Genomic DNA, 7,798 nt, shown 5'->3' on the forward strand with positions numbered 1-7,798 from the left:
GTGTGTGTGTGTGTGTGTGTGTGTGTGTGTGCACCTGGGTAGTGGGCGGGGGGCTGGCAGGCCAGGAAGGCACCTGCTCCCTCGTAAGCCGTCTGTGGGCTCCTCCCTTCCCCAGGGAAGTCATGAAGGTCTGGAAAAGGAGGAAAGAAGGATTTCACAAGAAAAATAAAAAATGTATGAAATCCACTCAGTCAAGACAAAAATGTAATTCTCACTGAGAAACGTATTCTTTTCACTATGTAAACCAATCAATGGAATGAGATGTGATCCAAATAAGGTTTGATGAACAACAACTGGGATCCAGTAAATGTTGATGACTATGCATTGTCCCCATCAACACTGAGAGAATGGTAAATAATACCTGAATAAATAAATCAATGTACTCACAGCCGAATTTGAGGTTGGCGGCCCGGCTGAGTATGCTGCCACAGCGGTTGATGGCCAGACACTGGTAGGAGCCTCCATCACGGCCGAACTGGGGACCGCTGATCACCAGGTTACCGGCTACCAGCGTGTACCGGGGGTCACCTACAGGCACGTCTGTACCATTGACGCGCCAGCTACCGGACAGGGAGGGGTTAGATAACAGACCTGTCTGATGTATACTCTGGCTGTACCCTTCTCTCTCGTATGTGACCAATTCATTTGATTTGATTTGTTTTCTGTCTGTGTGTCTGTGTGTGTGCTTACCTGTACGTAGCAGCAGGACTGGCTCTAGCCTGGCAGTTGAGAGTGACTTTGCCCTCACTGAGTCCCTCTGGGTAGACCACACTGCTGGGCTGCTCTTCAAACACTGGTCCACTGTCATGACCCGTTATGCACACGTGCCCGCCTGTCAACACACACAGCCAATCAGAATCCCCCATCACCCAATGAGGGAGTTCTATTAACCTGAGCCATGGTGTACCGGTCCATAGCCCGTGGAGTAAATGGGAAAAATAGATGAGGGAGGTGAATAGTATTCTGTGCTGTTAGGTCATGTAATCAACAAGGCAGGATGGTGCATCGTCCAGAAACATATAACATCTCTTTTCCATAAAATATATGTTCATATTTTCAAGCAAATTTTCATTGGGAAGGCAGATAAAGTGTTTTTTTTAATCAAAAGCAATCACTTTTGCATGTGAAAACACAGAATTCTACTCATTACTCCACGTGCTTAATCTAGCCTAGGCTACGTCACTTTTGTTTTGAGCCGACTTTGCCTTGGGCTTGGAGCAGGGAACATGGRTTACGCCTGGGAGGCAGCCTGTTACAAAATGAATGCAATCACTTTTCACCCAGTGCAAACTCCTCCCACCGAGGTAACCCGGGCCAGATAATCGAAACCCCTCAATGTCCTACTACCAGCCCCTTCCAACCAATCAGGATTCAGAGTCAAAAACTGATTCCAGTGACTTTCCCTTTTCAAACAAGTTGTTTTGTATCACTTTAACATATTTTTGCTTAATTAAATGAAAATGTTTCATCACCAAAACATCCTGAATCCCATTTAGTTCACTAGAGGAAAATCAGAGGTTAATCTGTGCTTTGGGAAGCCAAGGTAAGAAACATTTGAATTGTCTAATTGAATGATACATTTTTACAAATAGAAGAATTTGATTAAATGTAATCTAATCCAATTGTATCTGGTACTCTGGGAGAGTGTTTGGATGGCCTGTTTCCCCTATTCCCTCTTCCCCTGACAGAAACCCACACTTATTTTTGCATGGCTCAGAGATGGTAACATAAATTATTTAAAATCAAATCAAAATAAATCAAAACGTATTTCTGGCGTACACAGATTAGCGAATGTTAAAGGTGTAGTGAAATGGTTATGTTTCTAGCTCCAGCAGTGCTGTACATTTCTAACAGTACAATATGAATACACAAATAACCACCCCCCCAAAAGAACCAAAAAAAGAACCAAAAAATGAAGAGAATATCAGATTTGGTTTGTGTAGTTAATGTGTATGCAAGTGTGTGTGTGTGTGTGTGTGGTTGTGTGTGTGTGTGTGTGTGTTGTGTGTTGTGTGTTGTTGTGTGTGTGTGTGTGGTTGTGGTGTTGTGTGTGTGTGTTGTGTGTGTTGTGTGGGTGGTGTCTGTGTGTGTGTGTGTGTGAACCGGAGTTGTGCAGGCAAACAGAGTACAGGATCCATCTGCACTAGAGTGTGGAGTGCTCGGAGGCCTACAGGCTGTCAGGGATAATACTGTGTCTACAGTGAAAGAGGAGAGAGGGAAGAGGAGGAGAATGGGAGAGGAGAAGAGGAGAGCCTAGAGAGGGGAGAGAGAAGGAGGGACGAACATAGCTTAAAAAGAAGGAAGATAGTGTTGGGGTGGAGGTGAGGAGAGAAGAATACAGTGTAGGGGTGGAGAGAGTGAAGAGGAGGCGCGGGTAGAGGTGGAGGGGAGGAGAGTAAAGGGTGTTAGGGGTGTTGAGAGTGAAGAGACGGCCGCGGGTAGAGGTGGCGGGAGGAGAGTAAAGGTGAGGGGTGAGAGAGTGAAGAGAGGCGCGGGTAATGGTGAGGGAGGATAAAGGGTGTAGGGGGAGAGAGTGAAGAAGGCGCGGGTGAGGTGGAGAGAGGAAAGTAAAGGATGTAGGGGTGAGAGAGGGAGGAGAAGCGGAGGTAGAGGTGGAGGGGAGAGAGTAAAGGATGTAGGGGGAGGAGAGGGCAGGGATAGCGCAGGTAGCAGGGGAAGAGAAAGCGATATAATGAGTGAGCCAAGAAGGTCAGGTAAACAGCAGGCTGAGCAGAACAGCATTCTCAGACACGAGACCTCTGTACACACAAGGTTAGAGATGCTCATGAACATATGGGAATCTTATGTCCTCAGGACAGAGCGTGTGGTAAGAGAGGAGGAAAGAGGGATGGTTTTTTGTCAGGGTGTGTAGGTGATGTGTGTGTGTGTGTGTGTGGTGTGTGTGTTGGTGTGTGTGTGTGTGGTGTGTGTGGTGTGTGTGTGTGTGTGTGTGTGTATGTGTGTGTGTGTGTGTGTGTGTTGTGTGGTGTGTGTGTGTTGTGTGTGAGTGGAGGTTGGGTGTGTGTGTTGTGGTGTGCATAATAAGCGAAGAACTAATTCTTTTTCAGCCATCTATTTCCTGTGTTTGGGGGCTGCGAAATCCACTGGTCACTTACTGTAAATCTCGCTGGATTGATTGCTTTCATTTTACACCTGCGACCCTTTCATACTCTTGCTTGTGCCTGTCGTTTTTTCCCGCTAACGTTATGACCGGGGAAATGTTTGTAATGACCTGTCAAACACACCCCGGTAATGGCTGAAATGGGCTCAATGGGATACCTTGGCTTTCTGTTGAATCTATAAGAAAGCTTTGTCTGGGATTTAACACACCATCTCCACATCACAAGAAAGAMAAGAAACAGAACTTTATTTTGYTGGGTGTTCATTTTTTGTGGAATTTAAAAAAAAAAAGAAGCTATAATTTAATACAGTTGAAATTTTACAAAATAGATTAGTTGAAATGAAAGCAACTTCCGAAAATGAAAACTCGGATTAGTGATATTAGTGATATTATGTCTAATCTCACAAACAATGTAAAGTACGTTGAGATAGGTGTAATCTAGAGCTAAACATGTTGATTTTTAATCCCAGGGTATCCTGCTATTGACACACTTGTTGAATTAAGAGAACATCACAACAAACGTAATTAATGAGGCAGCACAGGTGAGTGCAGGTAGGCCTAGACAGCAGTACAGGCTGGTGGGAGGAGCTATAGGAGGACCATTCATTGTAATAGATGGAATGGAATAAATTGAACGGTATCAAACACATTAAACATTGGGAAACCAAATGCTTGACTCTGTTCCATTAATTCCATTCCAGCCATTACAATGAGCCTGTCCTCCTATAGCTCATCCTACTAACCTCCACTGCTAGACAGAGCAAGTGTTTGGTGGTTGCAGCCTTTTTCCTATCCTTTATGGTATTTTATTCATATATGCAAATACACCACATGTATTTATGCAAATTAGGCGCATATCATTTTCTATCACAAAATATTTAAAAAAATACCTGATACAATAAGAAAATGTATATATGAGTGCATTCTAAGATTTAAAAATAAATAAATGGACAATAAATTGAATACCTGAATTCACACCAAAATCACTGAACATTCATTATTTGTCCATACCGGTAACATGTTTCTTGTGCTATAACTAAGTCAATATCTGATGGATGTTGTGTGAGAGAGAGAGAATGAGATTGGGTAAAGTCTCAACGATGGTGGAGAGAGTGAAGAGAGGCGCGGGTAGAGGTGGGGGGACAAGACGGAGTGGAACGGCATATGGTTTACAGGAGGGTATCGGAGCGGGAGCATGTGAAGAAGGGAGAGCGCTCGGGGGCCGCAGAGTCAGTTTGTCGAGGGAGATATTGAATGAGTGAGTTAGAATATGTTTTGAGACACGCTGGTGGAGAGAGGAGAGGGGAGAAGCACGGGGGAGAAGGGAGGCCCACGTGAGCCTGGGAGTGAGGCGCGGCATAGCATGAAAGCGAATAAGAGTAGGGGAAGAGTACGATTTGTGGAGCCTAGCGTGAAACACAAGTACATTTAAGATCGGAGCAGACAGCTATTCGGTCATATTGCGTACACAGGATTGACTCTAAATGTTTAGCCTTACACAGCACAAACTGCGGTCAGGAGTATCAGCCATCTGGACATGAAACAATATAATTTTGGAGAGAATAACCTCATGTGATTCCCTACATGGGCACGACGAGATTCCAAAAAAAAAACATTGTGGGTACAGGGTCACGTACGAGTCAAGTGGGATAAACGAAGGTAAATCGAATGTGATGTATTCCGTGCACAAAGACATTAGCGTGTGTGAATGTGGATACGAGTCTGGGTGATCGCTGCTATGGTGCTGTGTGTTAGTGTGTGTCTGCTTGATGACTGAATATGGATGTGTCGTTGGTGCGCTCCTAGGTGTTTAATTGTAGTTTAAGAGCATGATTGGTGGGTACTTCGTGCTGTGATCGTTAGTGGAGGTCGTGGGTTTGGGTGGATGGTATAAGTGAATGGTGTTTCTGGGAAGGGTGATGTTGGTGTGGTGTGTGAGTGTTGTTGTGGTGTGTTGTCTCGCGATAAGTGAAACATGTAGATCGTGCAGGGGTTGGTGAAGGCATTCAGTGTGATGTGTGTTAGTCGTGGGATTGGGTTGGCGGCTCGCCTGCCTTTGCGGGCTGTCGATACGGTTGAGTGTGGCGGTGATTAATAAGTCTGAAGACAGCATACATACTGGGGATGTTTTTTTGGTTAGTACCACAGTCCCTCCATCCTATGTGTCCGTATGGATGAACTTGTAGGGGTGTCAATTGTGACGGGAACCTATGAATCACTGCGAATATACAAACTTTTAACATGTAGAGTTAATTTGAGTCTCCAGCATTGAGGTTTATGATAAGATTATTCACTTTCATGTAGACATATCCATAGCTGGACTCTTTTCTTTGGACTATATGTTTGTGAAAGGCTAATGCTTGTACATACTTCTTGCTGTCGTAAGTCTGGATACTCTCTGCTTCTTCCGAGTGGAACTGAGAGCGTGGAATTCACGAGTATATTTAGAGTTGAATAACTAAATCTTTAGGACCTTGCTCTAAATACGCACACTACATCACTCAGCCCAAAGATAACAATACAGAAGAGAGCTTGTACAATGGGACGCGTACATACAATTATAGGATGCTTATGGCATCCAGCTTTGGCGCCTTTACTTGATTGATTATTATAGTACAAGGCAAGAGACGCTTCGTCTGGTATAATAATGCGAATCAAATCCGTATGTTCCATTCATAACACAGACAAATGAATGGCAGAAATCAGGAACGTCTTTGCAATCATTATGGTTCGAGAGTTCTAATTTCTTGATAGGACATCTAGCATATTTATTACACAAACATGGATCAGCAAAGTCTATAGGGGGCTGATTTTTAATTTTAAGGGACACATGGTTAGTTTAAAATTTTTATTTTATATTGCAAACTTGTTAGGAGATTAGTTGAAATGAAAGCAACTTCCGAAAATGAAAACTCGATTAGTGATACTCGATGATAATAGTAATGATCAAATCCTCAAAACATGTGAATTAAAAAGATAACACGGTGATGTAATAAACACTATGGAAGTAGATAAATCATAGGAGCTGTCTAGAAGAATAACGAATGATAGATAAATCCCTGATTATTTCAATCCATTTCTATTGGGAATAATGCGTAATACTTCCCAGAGTCTCATACTTGATAAAAATTCATCCACCTTGTTGGCAAGTAGGAACAACGACTGAGGCTACCAAGAAAGAACAAACAGTAATATGCATATCTCAGATTGGCCCGCAGAGCCCACAAATAAGAATGTGAGCTTTGCTATGGGGTACTGGCGCATCTATGATTTCAGCTATGGGCAGCATGTGAGCTTGGTTGTCAGTATAAGATAGATAGCTAATATGTGTAGTGAAAATATCACTCGAGTTATATTCTAGGTATTAGGAACTGGAATACAATTTGATCAGATACAGCGGTTGGTATCCAATATACACCATTGAGAGGACATTGCGGCAAGTACCAAATGCCTTGCACTCCTATAGATGGCTAGTTTGATCCATTCGAGCATTTTCTACCAATTGTCGAGGACACCTCGTCCTCCTATAGCTCTATTGCCATACCCCTAACCTCCACTACTTGCTAGACCACGACCAAGTGACCTTTGCGCTATCCTAGACGCTCCTATATATGTTACACCTCATCTACTCAGATAAGTGGGATTGGGGTTATTCATATATGCAAACTCAAGCAATTACGGTAAGATGTTCAATCTTCCCTGATGCGACAATCTATGGCCGACATACCGTTAACCTTGGCATATATGCTCACATAAGATTTATTTTTGTTCTTTATGAGATATACCACTGTTTGTCCCTGTGAGACCTATATCCACTGCATGAAGGAGTCGTAATATTAATTGGAGTTTGCTGCTATCTCCACTATATGTATCTATAAAAAATCAATTCCACTTCGACTCAATAATCTGATATCACTCTCTGATACTTCATCACCATCTCTCTCTATACTCGTTCCGTCCTGCTCCAGCTGTTTCTCATTCCCTAACGACCTCTTACATCTTTCACACCTGTCCCCCTATTTTTGCCCTCTGATAGAGTCCCCTATTTCCCCTCTGGGGGTTGTCCGGGCTCTGTCCTGTCGGATTCTTGTTTGAACTCGTAAGTGAATCATCACTTTGCACATTCCTCAGTGTTATTTGGGTCTATTCTACCGAGGTAACGCGCGTGAGCAGAGTGGTCTCTCATTGTGCATATTACGGCCTTGTGCCTTCCTGAAGCGACCTGCAGTCTGTGGTCGGTTCTCCAGTCGTGTCTCTCTCCTCGATGAAACGTACTAAGTCAATATCTGCTGATGTTGTGTGTGGAGATTATCATGTATGTTGTACTATTTTGTTGTTGTGTATGTTACGTGATGGATTGTGATGTGTCCTCGAGATGAGATCAGTGTGGTTGTGTTTGTGTTAAGGTCGCTTGGATAGGTGGTAATAGGATCTGTGTGTGTGTGTGTCGGTTTCGGTAAGTGCTGGCTGTTTGGGGGGTCGTCGCTGTGCTAGCGATGCAGTATACAGAAGGGAATGCCGGTGTAGCCTCAGAGGGAGACACAGGCGACTACGGATCTCGCTACGATAGTCCCAGTCTGAAGTAATTCTATTCCGTCCACAAGCAAGCTCTCCAAAGTGCACAAGGATAGTGCGACCATCCACAAGTCGAGATTCCCAGAGCGCCACCCATGGGGC

The 7,798-nt window shown here is 43.7% G+C and overlaps 1 pseudogene; it reads right to left on the reverse strand.

Moving 5' to 3' along the window:
- Positions 1-7,798, reverse strand: part of LOC111970713 (contactin-2-like) — an 81,543-nt pseudogene that overhangs the window by 24,379 nt on the left and 49,366 nt on the right.

This window comes from Salvelinus sp. IW2-2015, linkage group LG11 (assembly GCF_002910315.2).
Source record: "Salvelinus sp. IW2-2015 linkage group LG11, ASM291031v2, whole genome shotgun sequence".
Taxonomy (NCBI): domain Eukaryota; kingdom Metazoa; phylum Chordata; class Actinopteri; order Salmoniformes; family Salmonidae; genus Salvelinus; species Salvelinus sp. IW2-2015.